General features: G+C 43.4%; 1 long non-coding RNA gene across 1 annotated transcript; it reads left to right on the top strand.

The window, feature by feature from the left end:
- Positions 1 to 928: 928 nt before the first annotated feature.
- On the top strand, positions 929 to 17396 carry LOC122216889. Its single transcript, XR_006201171.1, has 4 exons — positions 929 to 1007; positions 1083 to 1297; positions 13037 to 13257; positions 17165 to 17396. It is a non-coding gene; the product is annotated as an uncharacterized LOC122216889 (long non-coding RNA).
- Positions 17397 to 19621: the final 2225 nt, after the last annotated feature.

Here is a 19621-nt window from a genome sequence, read left to right as displayed (position 1 = left end):
GGCAAGAAGGGAGCCCACGGAGCTCCAGCAGACGTGTCTGGTAGGTCTCACACACACACACAAGCTGATGAATAATTTATTCAAATGAGCCTGTGAATGTTAGACAATATTGCATTACAAAATAAATCAATTATGATTTTAAAAAAAAGAAATCTCAGTTTGTTGAAAAACATTGCAAACACAGGCGATTTTCTCTTTATTAAAAAAAGTGAAATCTCATTTCAATAAGCTGTTACAACAGCTACAGAGCCATTTCAGTGACTCCTTAATAGAATGCCCCCCTAAACAAACTACATCTGCCAGATGCCTGCTTTACCTTTTTCAATTAAAATTCTGCTCCTATTGTTGGAAGGTTAACTTTGAACTTACAAGGCTATGTAGCTCACTAGGGCATGAAGTTAGTTGCCTGTAAATATGCATAAATTAGCATCATTTATCCCATATGGAGTTTCCAACAAGAACTATGAGTGCCTCTCTAAATATCTGGATGGATCACCTTTTTTTCCAATACCAGAAGAAGGAAAATATCATTCAAGAATGCTAAGAATCTCAGGGATTTACATTTTTGAGAGAAAAAAAATAACTCAATTTTGGCTACAGTTAAAATACAGGAGGGAGTAGAGGATTCTGCATTCATTCATTAAATAATGGAATCTCCATTAATTCACTCAAGAAACTTTATGGCTTGTCTTGTACCTATCTAGCCTGTGCATAGCCCTGAGGCAGGTGCTGAGATATATCAGTGCCTGCCGCCAGAGAGCTCACAGGTGTCCCTGCACACCTGGCACCCACTGTCTGCCCTGACCAGCCTGCTGTGGGCAGGGGGACATGCTATGAGATGATCTCATAATCCTGGAGATCTATGACTCATAATTCACCCCCTTGTGTTAAGCAAGAACTTTTCCCATGTGAGTGTTTATAAATTACAGTGTCTGGAAAGATAACTTGACAAGTTATCTTGACACACCTTAAAGCCATACATAGAAGTCAGGATAGATGAAGGAAAGGTAAAGACCACCAAAATAGGGGCTTTGGGGCCATCGCTGAAGACAAACTTTATTCACTGTATAATCTTGCTTCAGGTGGACTGGGTTCTCTCTGCCCTTTCACAAAGGAAGTGACTCAAGATACCTGATATACTCTCAACCCTCAGAAAATGAACCTCTTTCCATTCACTTGATCCCACCAGTCACAAAGCACTGACTCTGTCATGCACCAGAGGGGCAACATGAATAAGAAGTGTTTACACTCTGAAGGAGCCGACCCAACCAAAGTGAGAGATTCAGACATGGAACAGGTGAGTGGTGTGGCAGCTGGGGCTGCTGGGAGGAAACCCCTGGCCCAGGTCCCTCGCCTCCCCCCAGGAGGCACTGTCAGAGGGGAACCTGGAAGCAAGGGCAGGAGTGAGCCAGGGCCCAGCACAGGCAGAAGTGTGGGAGGAACAAAGCACTGGCAGAGGTATGCAGGTAGGCCAACCTCCTTCTGGAAGCCAGGCAGGAAGAATGCAAATGCAGAGGCAAGGACTGGGGGTCTTAGATGGAAGTCTAAGGGAAGGGAGTCATCTCTGTACCTAGCCACCACTCTCTCCCATCTCTAAATTCCTCCACCCTGTGGCTCTTGTTCACCTAATGGTTTGCAACAATCCTCATACCTTTGTATTCTCTCATTTGGCTTTACCCAGAGGTTCAGTGGTATGCTGGAAACCACCTAGCCTGGTGTGTGACAGATTATGTGCTGGAGAGAAGGGATGGTTCAAACAGGAAGTATGCTGGGCTCTAGAAAGCTCCCCAAGGGAGAAGGAGACCATGATTTATCCTGGGGCATACAAAAAACAGTGAGGACTGAATGTGACTTCTTAGGTGTCTCTGCACACCTGGGTTTGGGTAGTTTAGGCAATCATTTCTGGTTAACTGACATGTGGGTGCAATAGAAGCCAGGGGCCCTTCGGTTAGGGTTTGGGGAGGTGTCTGTCTTCACAGCAGACCTCTAACCAGTGACAAGGGATGGGGACCCAGGTCTATGCTCTGGGAAAGCACAGGACAAGTCCAGCAGGTATTATTGCCTCAGGTCCATGGGCTGGGGTTCATGGCTTGAGGAAACCTAGCCAAGATGCTCATATTGCAAATGAGTAGACAGACCCAGAGAGGAAATGGGAGAAGGGCATTGAGTGTACATGTTGTTTCAATCAAACCTTAAGCTCCATAAAAGCACGAAACATCCCTATTATACCTCTTTGAATATCCACATTACTGGACACAAAATAATAATCAATAAAGAAATGTGACATCATCACTTTCCTGCTTAAAATCTTCCAGCAGCTCCCCATTACTCACAGAACAAAGTTGAACTACCCTGTCATCATCTGGACTCTATTTCTCCAGCCTCAAATCCTACCCTCTCAGGCACTGTGCTCCCAAACCAGCACCCCAGGCCTACATGTCCCCACCCAAATATGCACACATCCTTATACCCACACTGCTCTCATACATGCAGTCCTTTCTCTGGCTCTACCTTCCAGCCAGTCTGAACTAGTTACAGTCCTTTGAACATGCCAGAATTTCTCATGCCTCCAAGCTTTGCACAAGATCATCTCTCTGTTTCAGGGACTCTCTCCTCACCCCGATGCAATCCTTTATTGTGTTGAGAAATCCCTGCTTGTCCTTAAAGACCCAGGTCAGAGGGCACCTTGTCTGAGAATCCTCCTCTGTGCTCTGATAATTCCTGTCCAGCAAATGCCTCTATCACACAATTTACCACACTGAGCAGCTTCTTCCTCCACAGTCTGAGTACCAGAACTGGAATCATGGTGTTCATCTCTGAATAAGCATAGGGATGGATGGATGGATGGATGGATGGATGGATGGATGGATAGCACAAATTCAAGTTGGGTTGAATAGTTAATATTCAACAATCATGTGTCACAGGAGACAGAGAGAAGGCAAAACTTCCCACCCACAAGGTCTGAACCTGAATATCTCTCCTCTCCCCCTGCACCATTCCCTGGCCTCTCTAGGGGGCTCTTACATTTGTGAACAGAAGTAGAAGAGGAATTTCCAGAGTCGTAGTGATGCCTCAGCAGGAGTCTGGTCCTAGATGTTCAAGTACTAAACTACATCCTAAAAATGAGTTTGACTGCTCAGTCTATTCCCACTGGCTTTCATTGGCTGCAGGCTTAGCAGGGACCCCAGGCCTGCAATACTGCAGCCATTAGCTCAGATTCAATTATGGAGAAGGAAGCAAACATTTTCAGAATAAATGAAATAGAGAAATAAAAGAGAAATAAAAGAATTCTTAAGGGAATCCATAGGGAAGGGCGGATCACTTTATCTAGAGAGCTTTTCTCCAGATTTGGAAGAATAGGGAGGAAGGAAGATGATATTATGCAGCATTCCCTGTGTGGCAAGTGCCTTCACACATATTCCTCATTAAACGATCCTCACCACCAGCCTGTGAAGTCAGCACAATTCTTTTTCACAAATGAAGAAAATGAGGTTCGGTGACCCACAGGAGATGACCTCAGGGTACAACCATGCAGCAGGAGTTCCAAAATTCAAACCTAGGGGCAACTCCACCAAGTCTAAGGAAAAGGAGTGTTTCTTCCTGCCAGTAATATGGCTTTGCCAAGTGACAGGCTATAAAAGAGACTCTTTACTTGGATAAAACAGCACTTCCCAAGGTTTTGTCTTAGCTAGGACAGCTTCCAGGTGGGTAAAACAAGTTGGAGCAAATGGCTCTGGTATCGTCCTCCATAGTATCCCCCTCCTTGGGGATCTTGCATCCCCTGGCCTGCTGCTGCCCCGTCACTGGCCTCAAGGAGCTGTTACCTGTCTTTAAAGCACTAGTTCAAACATCGGCACCAATTATGACTTCGGTTCCTCCTTGAACAACTGAGACAATTGGAATATTTGAAAAGGTTTTACCAGCTAGTATAGAAAAACAGCCAAGAAAAACAGAGGAAGCATGAAAACATTGTGGAGACCAAGGCATGAAGGTTAGGGCTTCTAATTTCTGCCAGAGTGACTCCATACCATGGTTACAGGCCCATCCCTTTAAGGGCTATCCAGGGACTACCTACAACTAAGTAAGGCCAGGGCACCCCACAGAAGACAGGGGTGGTCTAGACCAACCCAGGCGGCAGGAGGCAGCATTTCAGGCTCAGGGGTGAGGCAGGCCCAAAGCAGTAGTCCCTGGGACAGAGAAGAAGGCCTGGGGGTCAGAGCAGCTGATGAAGGTCCCTCCCCAGACCTCCTGCACTGGTTCCTGTGATGCAGAAATATAGGCCTCATCATGTCCTCCCAAACTTAATACCCTCTGTGCTTCTGCATCACCTAATGTGCCTACAAGCCTTCTGGGACATCCCCTTTGTACTAGTTAGGGTTCTCCAGAGAAACTTGGCCAGCAAGATGTGTGTGCCATTTGTGCATATGTGCATGAGTGTGTGTGGAGCAAGAGATTCATCACAAGGAATTCGCTCATGTGATTCTGGAGGCTGAGAAGTCCCAATATTTGCAGCCATTGAGTTGGAGACCCAGGAGAGCCAAAAGTGTAGTTCTAATCCAAGGTCAAAGTCCTGAGAACCAGGAGAGCTGAAGGTGTAAGTTCCAATCTAAAAGCCAGCAGCCTAGAGATTCAAGGAGAGCCAGTGTTTTAGTTCAAGTCCAAGGGCAGAAAAAGACTGGTGTCCCAGCTCAGAGCATTCAAGTAGGAGGAGTTCTCCATGCTCACTGGAGGCCAGCTCCTGTGTTCTATTCAGGCTTTCAACTAATTGTATGGGGCTCAGCCAAATTAGAGAGGGCCATCTACTTTCCCCAGGCTACTGATTCAAGCATTAATCTCATCCAGAAACACCCGGACACACCCAGAATGACCGAATAACAGCTGGGCACCCTGTGGCCCAGTCAAGTTGACACACAAAATGAATTACCACAGGTAATTCAGCTTTGGTAATTCAGCAGCTACCCCTCTTTCAGCTCCTACAACTCACATCCCCTGACCAAGGCACCTGGTCTCATACCCCCGGCCTTTGCATATGTTTTCCTATCTGGGACATTCTTCTCTCCATTATTTCCCCCTTGAACTCCTACACATACATCAAGACCCAGTTCATGGGTGGCTTCTCTGACTCCTCACTCTGTCTTTCCCCTGTGGTGTCAGAGCGGCTAAGTTCAGTTCAATAAGCTTTCATTAAAGACTTCCTCTACTATATGTTAGAGTATGTAGAGTACTATAGTACTATAGTATAGTAAAGTACTATATGTAAGCATGAGTTAAGATGGATCAATAACCCTGTTCCCTCTGCATCTATAGTAATGGAAGAAAAATTCATGACAAAAGATAATTTCTGAATAAGATAACAGGCATCTAGCCTAGCCTGGTGAGGTGAGTGGGGAGGAGTCTCTCTGGAGGAAAAGATTAATGAACCAAGTCTGGAAGTCAGAATAAGTACAACGAGTAGGAAGAAAATTGACATTTCAGGTTTAGAAAACAACACAAACCAGAGTGAAAGATATGAGCCCACCTATCTGTGTAGCAGGAATGTGGGGCCAAGTGAAAGAGGCTATTGGGGCAGATGCTGATGCTAGACCAGGTCATCAGACACTTATAAGCCATGCAGAGGACGCTGGCCTTTATCCCAGCATAGATAAGGGCAATGCCTTAGGCAATTATCCCGCTGAACTTTAGGATCAGTCCATATATGTGGCTTACCATGAGAATGAGTTTCTAGGGAACAAGGACTCTGTCTTAGTCACCCTGTAGCCCTACCATTCAGCCCAGTGCCTGGTACAAATGAGTTTTCAATAAGGTTTCATGCAATAGATAAGTGGATGGATGGATGGATGGATGGATTGGATGGATGAAGACAAGGGTCTCATTTGGTCTTTGCAGAAATGTAAGGATATGAGTAAGGGAGTAGTTCCTATTTTATGGGTGGGGAAGCTGAGGCACAGGGAGGTAAATGATTTGCCTAGTCTCTGAGTATATTTCTGTCCTGAGTCCCCACCCAGGATTTCTCCTCTGCAGGAGCTGCTCCTCTGCAGGAGAGACTCAGGAGGCATGCAGCTGCCACAGCCCCTGGCCTGGGACCTGCCTGCCAGCCTGAGGCTGCATCCACCATGACCAAACCAGTTTAGGAAAAAGAGGGTCTCTGGGCTTTCCACCACTGTTTTTTCTTTAGAGGTTAAATGGCAGAGCCATGAACATTACAGGATTTTTCTCTATCACACATTTAGGTTCCCTTTCCAAAACAGGTGGATTCTTCCCAAGTTTACTCCTGATTTCTTCCTTCTTCCCAGGTATCTTTGTCTTTCTCTGTTAGCTGCACTTGCTTGTGTCCCCTGATCTTTCTGCTCCTCTTTCTCTTTCTTTTTCATCCTCTTTTCCCTCCCCTTTTTTTTTTCTTTCTGTCCCCCTCTAGTACAGTTATCCCATCCTGCTAAGTCTGCCTTTTTAAAACTCCTGGTTCTGCCCTAGCATTTGCTTGAACCTCAAGGAGATGTCTGCTAGACCTTTGCTTCTCCAGAGCCCTGGCTATGACCTCACCATCCCGTGGCTGCCCCTGCCAGAACTGAGCACAGCCAGGGAGGGAGGGGCATTAGCAGTCAGTGTTGCCTGGGAGCAGTTTATGCAGCCTGGTCTCCTTGTTTCATCTAGTGGAACTGGCCATGTAATTAACTCCTCTCAATGGAGCCCACTGGTCCCCAAGCTCCCCTTATACTCACAATTTTACATTTCAAGGAAGTTCCAGGGCCCACATCTGCTCCAGCAGCATGTTCAGGCTACATTCTTGCCACCCCTCAGAGGGACTAGGGTTTGGAATCAGTATCTGTTCTTTGCAGCCCAGAGTTTCCTGCCCCAGGGGCTAGAAATACTTCCCCATGAGTATTTTAGGGAGCAACTTCTCCCCAGTCTATATCCAGGGCCTCTACCCAGTTCTTATCCCACATGAAGACAGAGGAAGCAGCCAAATGCAGCATAGTGCAGTGGAGGGCAGGAAAACAAAGGACTTCAATTCACAGAGCTCCCTCCCTCAGCAGTGCAACCCCTTCACATCACAGAAATGGATTTCTTTGGAGGCTTATATTTTCCATCTTGCAGAGCTCTCAAGAAGACCGATTCCCTCCTTTTGGTCTCACTTTCTAGATCAGGAATATTTCTTGGTTCTTTTTAGCCTTAAAGACCCAATATGAATTTGTAGGAACTAACAATGGGGAAATACCCAAGCAAAGAAGTTTGGGGAAAGGGGAGAGCCATGAAGGGCTATGATTGCTCCTGGTTTAAATTATGTGGCTTTGTGGGGTGCCTGGGTGGCTCAGTTGGTTGTGTCTGACTTCAGTTCAGGTCATGATCTCATGGTTCCTGGGTTCAAGCCCTGCATCGGGCTCTGTGCTGACTGCTCGAAGCCTGGACCCTGCTTCAGATTCTGTGTCACCCTCTCTGTCTGCCCCTTCCCCACTGACACTCTCTCTCTCTTAAAACTAGATGAACGTTAAAATTTTTTTAAAACTTACGTAGCTTTGTTCTCTGCATTATTTTTTTATTGGAATAATGCTTTGTTATCCTGCCCTTAGAGGGATGAAACAGGAGGGCATACTGTGCCCTATGCATAATAGCAGTGAGTTTAAAGATGTCAAACTTAACCCCTCAAAAGGACCCATTTTGTGGCAGAAAAACTGTGCTCTCCTAATCATGTAGGATGAGAGTAGGATTCTGACCTTGAATGTGAACATGGTGGGTCTTCTTATTTGTGTTGTTTTCCTCTTTGTTTTGACTGCTGAGACTCTCTCAGACAAGCCTGCAGTTCACCTCTAGCAATGTCCAGGATGCTGTGGCCCCCTCAGCCAGGCACTAACTTTACCCCGCCCTCATCTCATCACAGGATCCTTGCTTCCCCTCATTCCCACTGGCTTCTCTACAAACATAGATGGAGAATGTGGCAGAGTCATAGCTGCCGTGCCTGCAGGAAATCCTGGGCTGGGGTCTCACAAGACCATTCTTGATATTCACTGGCTTTCTAGAAGGATCCCTTTCTCGTCCACTCTACCACATCCCCCAGGCAAAGGAGGGCAGTGGGCAAAGAGGTCACAGAAAGCCTGCTCAGCCCATCAACTTGCCTGCATGGGCTTCAGACCTCCTTCCTCATTTATTTTCCTCTTCCCTTCTCCAAACTTTTATGACATAGTAAATTCTTTAAGGGCCAAATAGTCCTTGAAAATACCCCAAAGGTGGATAACTAAGCCAGTCCCAGCCCTAGGGCCCTGCAGGCCACCTTTGGTCCACATTTGTCAAACTTCTGAACCCCTAGAAAATCTATGGCAGGGAGGCTTCCACGGCCAACCAGAGAAAACATTTACCCATCTCAGTGCAGTGACAGCAACATCCATCACCCTGTCATTCCAGGCCCATCTATGGAAATGACTGTGAGTCATGCTTCAAGACTGAGAAGGGCTTCTGGGTTCTGAGCCACAGCACTCAGGAGGAAACACTGAGGGCAGAGGAAGAAGGTAGAGATCAGGCCCCTTCCTACCTCTATTTTGGAGTATGTATTTTGAAAACCAATTGCAGGGGAGGAGGATACAAAGAATCTTTTTAGTTGTTATTTGCTTATTCCACATTTACATATAATAACATCTTGCAACTCTATTTTTATATATATGTGTATGTGTTTAAATACATATATAAAATAAAAAATATATACATATATAATAAATTTACACACACATATATGCATACACATACAGGTAAAATATACATGGTCTTTATTTGGCTGTGTATATTCTGAAGCTCTAGAATGAAGATAATATATATCTTTATCATTTTACAGAAGAAAGAGACAAAGATGGTAAGCATGGTTTACCAGAGTAACAGATTTACCTGGTGTACAAACTGAAACTATAACCCAGGTTTCCTGACCTCCACTTCAGATACACACATACCCTCAACACCTCCTCACCTGATGAAAGCAACATGCACCTTCCAGTCTATAGCTCTTCTGGGCAGCCCACGGGAGAATATGTAAGAAGATTTGGTAATAGTTTCAGGATCTAGAAACACAGAGGCAAGAGAAAATAGACAGGTAAAAGTCATAGAGAAATACAGAAGTACAGAAAAGAAAGTAGGAAGCCAGGACTTGGATATCAGAGACAAATTTCTACGCAGTTATTAATAATGAATTATACTACCCCTCCCAGGGGTATTGGCTTCTAATCAGCAAGTCAATTTTCTATGTCATTGTTCATTGAACATCCATCATACACCAGGCACAGAGTTGATCAATATGGAGAAAACATGCATGAATGGGGTATATTTTCTAGTCTCAAAGGTCATCCTAATGAAAAAGACAGATAGCACTTAAACACCACTAATTGACCCCTGATATTAATCATCTCCCTTTTTCTTAGAAGTGCAATTTAGGTTTTAGCTGGGATTAAAGACCATATTTCTCAGCTTCATCTCAAGCTTGAGCCAAAGGCATAAGCAGAAGAGATGTGTGCAAATTTTAAAGAATATGCTGAAAGGGAAAGAATGTGCCCTTCCTCCTTCCAGCTGGCTGGAATATGGAAGTGAATGCTGGACCTTCAGTAGCTACCTTTGACCTTGAGGTAAACTTTGGGTGAAACATATTGCACAGGAGAGCACAAAAACCAACAAGTCTAGGCCTTGATGGGGGCATGGGGAGGGATGGATAGCTACCAGCCCTGGGTCCCACTACCTCCAGGCTTCCTATATGAGTGGGGGAGCTCTACCTGCTTAATATACTTACTTTGGAGCTTTCTGTCATGCTCAGTTAAATGTAAGCCTAACTAGTCAAGCACCCAACAGATAAGTCAGACTACAGTAAGAGCTAATAGCATTGCACAGTGGGAGCAGAGCAAGGATCTATTGACTCTGCCCAGCCAGGTTAAAAAAAGCATCACAGAGAAGATGTGTGAGAGAGTCTTTAAAATGAAGTAGGATTCTCTCTGGTAGACAAGAGGGATGGAGCATTCCAGGTAGAGGAACCGGATCAGGCAAGCATGGAGACAGGAAAGCATGGGGTTTACTTAAGGAATGGGAAGTACCTAAATGCTGGTGAATTCCCTAAGTGGGGAGAGGCCTCCCCATGGCCACCCTATCCCTCCCAGGTACAGCTTGTGGGTGCAGCCCTGGCCCCCAACACCCCTGCTCACTTCTAAGTAATTACACCCCCAGTGCCTTTCTGTCTTGCAGCTGTTCCCACCAGCTGTTGTGACTGCTCTCACTACACCCCTCAAGTCCACGGGGAACAGGCTGCTGGGAAGGGAGGGCTGGGGGACTCCAGGGAGAGCTATTAAACACCTGCTGGGTCCCAGCAGAAAGGTTTAGGAAGGTAATTTCTGGGCTTCCAGGTAATTTGGGTCTTGCAAAGAAAACTGCTACTTTCACAAGCACTGAGAGAACAGAGACTCTGAAATCCAGAACACAAGGCCTCCACCCCTGTGTCAGTGATCCAACACCGCATAACAAACTACTCCAAAACCCAAAGGATTGAAACAACAATCTGATATTTCTCATGATGCTGTAAGCTGTCTGGACTCAGCTGGGCATCCTGCTTCCTGAGCTGCTGGCTGGAGTTATTCACATGGCTACAGTCTTAGGGCAGCTCGACGAGGGCTGGACGACTTGAGGTGGCCTCATGCACTTGCTTGGTGGTTAACTCTGCTGGCAGGCAGGGCCTCTGTCTCTACACTATTTTCTCAGAAGGATAGTCAGACTTCTTTTCAAGGTAGTTTATGCCCCCAAGAGGGGGTTTAGGCAGGATGTGGTCTGCAAGTTCTCTTCCACCTTAGTCTATTGGTCCAAGCAAGATAAAGGGCTAGCTTAGATTCAAGGAGAGGGGAAAGAGATTCCACCTCTTTATGAAAGAAATGGAAAAGTCACATTGCAAGACAATAAGAAACCATGCACAGTGGAAGGATTTTTGTGGCCATCTTTAGAAACAATCTACCCTTTGACCACAATGATTCATATCCCTTGAACGTACTCATAAAACTCTGACCCCCAAAAGGGCCTAATCCCATTACAGTACCTGCTTGAAGTTCAGAACCCTATCATCATCAGAATCAGATCCAGATATGGATGAGAATCCTTGCATGCAATTTCTTAGATGTGAACTAAAAGACCACTTACCTGCTTCTACGCTGCCAACATACAACATGCCCAGGGATGGCAGCCTCCAGTGCTAACTTCCTTCCTCTCTTCCAGCCTCTACTAACAATCTCCTTGCTATCCTTCCAGCCTTTGCCAGTCACATGTTTTAACATTAGTTATGGTAACTATCCATTCCAGGTACCAATTTCTAGAGGCTGAAAAATGGGTGATTCATGTTATGTAGAAGTAGAATGCTTGGCAAAACTGTGTACTATGGTGCCGTGGAATGTAGAAATGATTCCTAACTGTATTAGTAAGTGTTCCCAGAGAAACATAAACAAAGGAAAGATGCCCCTATATTTGAATAGATTTATTAGAAGGAATTGGCTGATGCAACTATGGAGGCTGAGAACTCTGACAACTCACTGTCTGCAAGATGGAGACCGAGGAAAGCCCATGGTATAATTCTAGTCCAAGGCTGCAGGCTTGTGAACCAGGGAAGCCAATGGTATCAATCCCAGTCCAAGGGCAGAAGGTTGATGTAGCAGCTCATGTAGGCATACAGAAAACAAAAAGGGGTGAATTCTTCCTCCCTCCACCTTTTTGTTCTATTCACACCCTCGATGGATTGGATGAGGTCTGCCCATACTGGGGAGGACTATATGCTTTACTGGATTCACCAATTAATTTTTAATCTCATCCAGAAACATCCTTACAAATGTATCCAGAAATAACGTTTAATCCGGGCACCACTTGGCCTAGTCAAGTTGATACAAAATACTGACCATCACGTTAATGAACTTGTAGATCTAGCTGAAGAGATTTCCAGGCAGAGTGTAGAAAGTGCCATTTAACTTTAACTGCATGAAGTACCTGAAGAGAGAAATGAGCTAAATAAGGAACCACTTTCAGTTTTCAAGGAGAATTTAGATAAAGTGTAGACAGCTTAAGGTAGTATCTCCAGCCAGCCAAAGACTTTTGAAGTAAGAAATGGCTGCGGATAAAAGGTCAAATCAAGAGCATGGCCTTTAAACCCTTTGTTAAGAACTCAGGAAGATTTAAGACCATGCATCATAGGCCCTTTCAGCATGACTAAAGGCTAAGAATTCACAGTTCCATGACTCACAGCTCAAGATGGAGACAGGCCTGCCTCAGAAGAAATGTCAACTCTGGCATTATCAAATGGACTGGACAATAATCTCATACATAGAAAACTCATGAAGCCTTTAGAGGAACTGTATCAGTTCTTCCAAAAATAAAGGACACTTCAGAATGAAAAGAGACCTCTGCCCCCATTCTAACTTTCTATATGCAGGAAGCAGATTTAAAAAGCTTCTCAACTAAAAGTATGGGCCATGCTTTCCAGAAAAGGAAGGACATCTCAGAACACAGAGCCAATAATCCAAAGGACAGAACCAAAATGCAAAGGACGGAGACAAGAGCTAAGAACTTTAAGGGATGAAGAGACCACCCCAAGGAAGCAAAATTGGGCTCAAGTTAAAGAAAATTATGGGCTCCTCGAACTGGGGGGACAGGCAACATATGTGTGACTGGATTTCAGAGTTTCTGGAAACAAGCATACACATCCTGCCCTCCACCTTTTGTCTGGGTATGTCTGCCTACTGGGACTGTCCTTTCTTTGCCTCTCTATTGTTTATTGGTACATTGTAAATGGGGTGTGTAAGTAGTAGATAACTTGCCTTTTTAATTTTCAGTTCTTAATCATTAGTCACCCGATGGATTCAGCAATACACAAGGGAACTCATCTATATCTGGACCTGATGCAAAACACAAGATCAAGGACATAACTCTTATACTATGGTGGACTAAGGCTTTAGAAGTTTTCTGAATGGAATGTGGTAGAAGTGACATTTGGGAACTTCTGAGTAGGCCTTAAAACATCTTAAAGCTTCTTATTTTATCCTCTTAGAACCCCAAGTCATCATGTAAAGAAGTCCAGGCTACCCTAATAGAGAAGCCAAGAAGAGAGAATCAAGATGCCCCAGCCAAAAACCAGCACCAACAGGTTAAAAGGAACCCTCCACTGTCTTAAAGGTTGAATGCAGCTACCTGAGTGAGTCTAGGCAAGACCATCAGACCTGCCGGCCAATCCACAGGATCACAAGGAATAATAAATAGTTATTGTTTCATGTAAGCCACCAAGTTTTGGGAGGTGGTTTATCACACAGGATTCTGATACCTACATAATCTTCCCGCCCATTTTGTAGTGTAACTCTGCTGGATTAGATGGAAAATGGTAGATATAGAATGCCATTGGTGGAAAGGGACTCAGGGTTACTGAGAAAAAAAGATTTCACAATTTATTTCTTCCTGCAGGACTGAGAAGACTCCATGTAATCTTAGCGAAGTCAGAAATGACCCAACGCTCTCATTTTACAGATAAGGACACAGATACAGAAAATGATTTGTTCATTTTCTGCAGGATGTTTGGATCTAAGAGTTTATGGGTCCAAGTTTATAGCAAATACAGGACTAAAATCCTGACTTCTAATCTAAGACCCTTCTTGGTAACTACAGGGTCTTAGACAAGAAATTCTTTCATGGGAAAAGTGGAGTGTTGAAAATTTTTCCATATATCCTTCACCATTTCAAAATATATTTGACTGAGGCTCATATAAATCCAACAAACATTAGTTTAAAGAAGTAGGGTTCGTTTCCTCAGGTAATAAGATATTCAGAGAAAGCAGTGCAGGGGAAGTTCAGCTTCTCAAAACTTTCACCAGGGAGCTAAGATTCTCCTATCTTTTCACTCTGTCATCCTTAATGTGGAGCTTTCGTTCCCATTCTCTGAAAAAATGGCACACCTTCAGGCACTGTTTTCCCATCATAAAGCAGGAATTAGAGAGATAGGCTAAAATATAAGACACAATCTTTCTTCTTAAAGACCTGGTGTATCCAGGAATGGAAGCTCTCCCTGGGACTTCTGCAAATACCCAGTTTTTCAGAATGATGTCACATGGCAATCAGATGACAAGAGAGGCTAGAAATGTAGGGTTTTGCTTTCTAGAGTCTATCAGACAAGGAAGAAAGAAGTGAAATAGGTCTTAAATGAATCAACCAGTAGTATTTGTCATATATCTTCCAAAAGAGGGAGCCCAAACAAACCGGGGAGAAAAGCTGTTATGGCACTACCATCCTAGTCCTCTACATCTTCATTCCTCATTATTAAACCCACCTGTGGATGGCTAGGCTCTTTGGATGAGTAGCATGGTCAGCCTTCAAAAGGGAAGGGAGGGTGCACATAGAAACATCCAGAGGCACAGAGATCTTCTGAGAAAGGCCTCTAGGATGCACAATATTAATGCTCTTGTGGATTCATGGAATGCCATGCATTATGCATATGCCAATAAATCATCTTTATGTTGGGAGTAAGCAAAGAGAACCCTAAATTTAGAATAAATTTAAAATTAACCTAAATTATACATGCCTGGCAAATGGGACCCTTTTGTGAAGCAAGAAGCTGTATCTATCTGGAACATTCAGCCCAGGTCTCTGGGGCAGAATACAATTTAAAAGGAATACCCCATCGTCAGAGCTTTGTTTCTCACATCATTCTCTAACAATCTTCATTCAGCATCCAGTGGCCTAACTGGATCCAATCCCCCATCAGTGCCATTTAGGAGAAGCTCAGAAACTTCTGTTCCTTGGCATATGGTTAACATGTGTGAATATAGAGATGAAGTGTTACCAGAGGGACAGATAGAAGCTCAAGAAAGATCTACTATAAAAACAAAAAAGGAGGAAGACAGACGGCTGGGGAGCCAGCCATCATCATTGTATAGTTAATGAGGCCAACAATGAAAAAGCACTGAGCTCTAGAGGAAGGCAAGAAATCATCCATGTTCCAGCCCAGGGAGCTCAGGCCTAACTTGGAGGCCAATTCTGGGGCAGAGACTCAGGTCCAGGGAAAAAAAGAACCACAAATACCTTCTGATAACCCTTTCCTGGTCCTTAGAGTTGGCAAATCGCAGTCACCTGGAAACTCTGGCCGTGTGGGGAGTATTACTTCTAAATTATAAACTTGGAAGAATTGATGCATGCAGGTGTCCAGCCTCTGAATTCCCTCAGTACCTCAGCTCCCAGGAAGCTGCCACAACCTGCAATCAACTAAATGGTACTACTTCCCCAGCCACCAGCCAGGTAACAGACCAGCAGGGGTACCAGAAAGGCTTCAGGCCTCCTCTCCCCTCCAGGAGCCAGCAGTCCAGCTGGGGCAGCCAGACATGTAGTGTGCAAAGATAATTAACAGTGAGCCAGTGGAAGGAACACTGTCCAGGTCAGGAGACATGACTTCTCATCTCAGCTCTCTTGCTAATTGGCCATATGATCTTGGAAAGGTCAGAACCTCCACCTCCCTGGACCTCAGTTTCATTATTTATAAAGTGTAATGGCTGAACTAGAATCAGTGGTTTTGAGACTTTGTTTAAAAGTGGGAACCAATTTTTTTTCCAGAGGCATGTTTTCTAGGAAACCAATATCAAAACCAGAAAAAAAGTGAAGCTGATCTGCTTGAAGTAGCAGAAGGAATCCAGAGCTCCCCAGAATACAGTTTAGAAAACACTGAAATAGGGTACCTCTCAGCTCTGAATGGTCTGGAGGTCCACCAAGCTTGCTAATGCAAAATGCATGAGCTGAGTGCATGGAATAAACTGAGGGCACTGCATGAGGTCAGAAACCTAACCTGCAAATGAGCTGAGCAGAACAGTATTCTGCTCCAGGTCCAAAGGTTTAGAATGACACTAATCAATTACCAATAGATGCAGTGTCCAGCTTCACCCAGCTTAGTTCATAAGTCTGTGAGTGAAAGATTCCTCATTCTGGAAGACTTTCCAGCAATCCGGTCCTTGCCTGCTCCCGTGTCTGGTTCTGAGTACCCTAGAGCAGTGCCGTACAATATAACTTTCTGTGGTGAAGGAAATGTTCTGATTCTATGTTGTGGAATATGACACATTAGCCATCCTTCACCACATACGGCTATTGAGCACTTAAAATATGGCTGTTTTGACTTAGTAATTTGATTTCTTATCTCATTTCATTTAAATTTAAATAGCCATATGAAGCTAATAGCCACCATATTGGACAGTGCATCCCTGCAGGATCTGTATTTCCTTTCCAATTCCACCTTCTCCCCACCTAATCTAAGGTGAACTATCACTGAGAACCCCACTTGGAAAGTAGTAGTTTGAGGGCCCTTGGCCCTCACCCTTGGCCCATTATTTACTCCCAGGGCCAACAGAGTCTCCTAGGCTCTGGCTACACCAACTATGGTCCCCGGAACATAGCAGCATGGGCATCACCTGGAGCTTGTGAGAAACACAGAGCTCAGACCACACCCAATACCTACTGTACCATAATCTGTATTTTAACAAGAACTCCAAGCGACTTTTACATTAGGCAGAGCACATGAGGAAACTGAGGTCCAGAAAATGCTCACAACCCAGTCGAGAATGGGCTGAAATAGCGGCTTAACCCACATTGCCTGATTTAGATTCACAGGACAGCTTACAGCCTCTCTTTATTTATCTGTCCTTTGTGCCTGCCCAGGAAGAGCCATTATCAATTTTTTAACAGGAGTCATTTAGTCTCCCAAACTGCCTGCTTACCCATTACTACTAAACTGTTAACACTTCAGTCCAGCCATTAACAAAGCTATTTAGCATAAACAGAAGGCAGCATCCTGGCCTCCAACCTGGAGTTAGTAAAGCTAGACCAGCGGTTTCCAACCTCAAAGGTACTTCAGAGCCTTTGCAAACATTTGATTCTTGTTATAAACATATATACATATATATTAATATGTTAGAAAGCATAATTCAAAATAGCAAGAGCATGAAAAACGTGCAAAACAATAAATTATAGCACACAGTAAACCTCCACCAAAGTAAATTGGCGATGCCAGCTTAAATCATCTTTGTTTAGACCGCAGAATAATTTCTGCCATCTGTGGCAAATATTTAAACTTCTGGTGAATGTGTCATTGATTAGGAATGTGGTTTGCTCTGGGGTCTTTTCTCATGTTATTTTTTGTTTTTTAACTTAGATGTCCACATGTGTCATTGTGTGAGGTTGTTGGAGAAAACATGTCGCAGCTGGGTACATTCATGATGACCAGTTCAACATGGGGCAAGGCTCGGTGTCTGCTGCTGGAGGCATCCTCTGCTTTCATAGCATAATCTTCATGCAATCACCAATGAAGAGGGACTTGCAGCATCATATGGTGATAGTTTAAGTGCTTAAGATAATTTATGTGTGATTCTTAATTGGTATTTTGGGTCGTTTTTATGGAGGTGAAATTTGCATATAATGAAATGCACAGATCTTAACAGTATAATTGATTATTTTGACAAATGTACACAGGCCTGTGGAAACAATCCCCAAATTAAGCAGAGAACATTTCTGTCACCCTAGAAATTTCGCTCATGCCCTCCTCCAATCACGCCATACCTCCACAGTCCTGATTTCTATTATGGTAAATTAGGTGGGTTTTTTTTTTCTTTTCTTGAACTACATTTAGATGGAATCATACAATATATACTTGTTTGTGTCTGCCTTCTTTCACTCAACATGTTTTTGAGACCCACCTATGTTCTTACATAGATCCATATACATCCTTTTTCATTGCTGAGTAGTATTCCATTACGTGAATATGTCATATTTTGTGTATCTATTCACTTGTAGATGGCCTTAAGCCTCCAGTTTGGGGCTACTATGAAAAAAAGCTATTACTCATTTACAAGTCATTGTATAGATATATGTTTTCATTTCTTTTGGGTTAAATGCCTAGGAATGGATTTTCTGGGTCATAGGTAAGATGAATGTTTAATCTTATAAGAAACTTCCAAACATTTTCCAAACCAGCCGGAACACTGCCACTGGCAAAGTATGAGAGTTCCAGCATTTGATATTGTCAAATGTCTCTTTTATCCCTTAACCTAGGTATAAAGAGGCTAGAAGGTACATTTGGTAGTTTGGGTTTTGCTTGTGGAGTATCTTTTTTCTCTGCTTATTTGTCATTTGCATATCTTCTTTTGTAAAGTCTTGGTTAGAGTCTTTTATTCATTTCTTGGAGTCTTGCTTGTCTTTTTACTCCTGATCTACTAGAGTTCTTTTTTATATTCTGGATGTAAGTTCTTTGCCACATATGGGTTTAATAAAAAATTTCTCCCAGCCTGTGTCTTGCCTTTTAAATTTCTTAATGGAATGTTTAGTTTTTCTTTATGTTTTGAATATGCAAATAGTTTTATACAATGTTAATATTTCACTTTGATATAACAACTTCCTACTCTCCACTTTCTAAGTCTCTCAGAGCTTTTAAAAATAAATAAATAAATCAGGGGTTGCGTAGGGAGAGGGGGATGAATAGGCAGAGCACAGAGGAGTTTTAGGGCAGTGAAACTACTCTGTATGATGTGGATAATGGTGGATACATGTAATTAAACATGTCAAAACCCATAGAATGTACAACTCCAGGAGTGAATCCTACTGTAAACTATGGGCTATGGGCAGTAAAATGTGTCAGCTTAGGTTCATGGATTGTAACAAATGCACCCCTCTCGTGGGGTTATTGATAATGGGGTAGGTTTCAGGGATGGGACCAGGGGATATATGGGAACTCCCTGTACCTTAACTCAGTTTTGTTGTGAACCTGATCCTATTGCTAAAAAATAATATCTATATTAATAAATAAATTAAATAAAGGAAACTTACCATTTGCAACCACGTATTCATGTAAATCTAGATTTTTAAAACTATTCTCATTTACTGACTTTATAATAAGTAAATGGTAAACATTCTTTAATAAAGCAATACTTAAACTTTTATATATCACAACTGCCTACTATACTTTATTTATATTAAAGCTTCTATTCAAACAAAACAATTTTTTAGAAATCCAAAAATTGTAGGTATGCAGAGGCCACTGTGTTATTCAGTCCACTCTGATTAACTGTAAAAAGGTATTCCTTCTCTTCATGCTTGCAATTCTCTGGTCAACCATCAACCAAATAAAAACATTTCTACACTTATGCACACTCTACCTCACCATGTAATTCAATTATAGAATACGAAGTGGCAAATGCTCCAGGAGGCCCATGGAATCCCAATCAGTTTGTATGGTTCTTGTATTCTTGGATCCATTATTAAGTTACTCAATACCAGTCATTTACAACCTCAGGAGTCTCTTTATGCCTCCACGAGGGCAACTACTGGGTCCCAGGGTTCAGAACTTCTTACCAGGATAGGCTGAGACTTCCTGGCTGAGAAAGCCAGTTTCAGCACTAATTCAGTGCTTTTGGAATGCATTGATCAAAAAGGGGTAAAAGCATTCCTCAACTGCACTTTTGGGTTTCTTCTCTCAGAAATCTTCCATGACCTATCAAAACTTTAATTTTGCAGACAGGGGAGCTGTTGTTGCTGTTGTTTTTATGTAAGAGGTATATTCTAAAATCAAAGGATGGGACACCTGGGTGGCTCAGTCAGATAAGGCACCGACTCTTGA

This window comes from Panthera leo, chromosome B1 (genome assembly GCF_018350215.1).
Source record: "Panthera leo isolate Ple1 chromosome B1, P.leo_Ple1_pat1.1, whole genome shotgun sequence".
Lineage (NCBI taxonomy): Eukaryota > Metazoa > Chordata > Mammalia > Carnivora > Felidae > Panthera > Panthera leo.
This window is presented reverse-complemented; position numbering and strand designations above follow the sequence as displayed.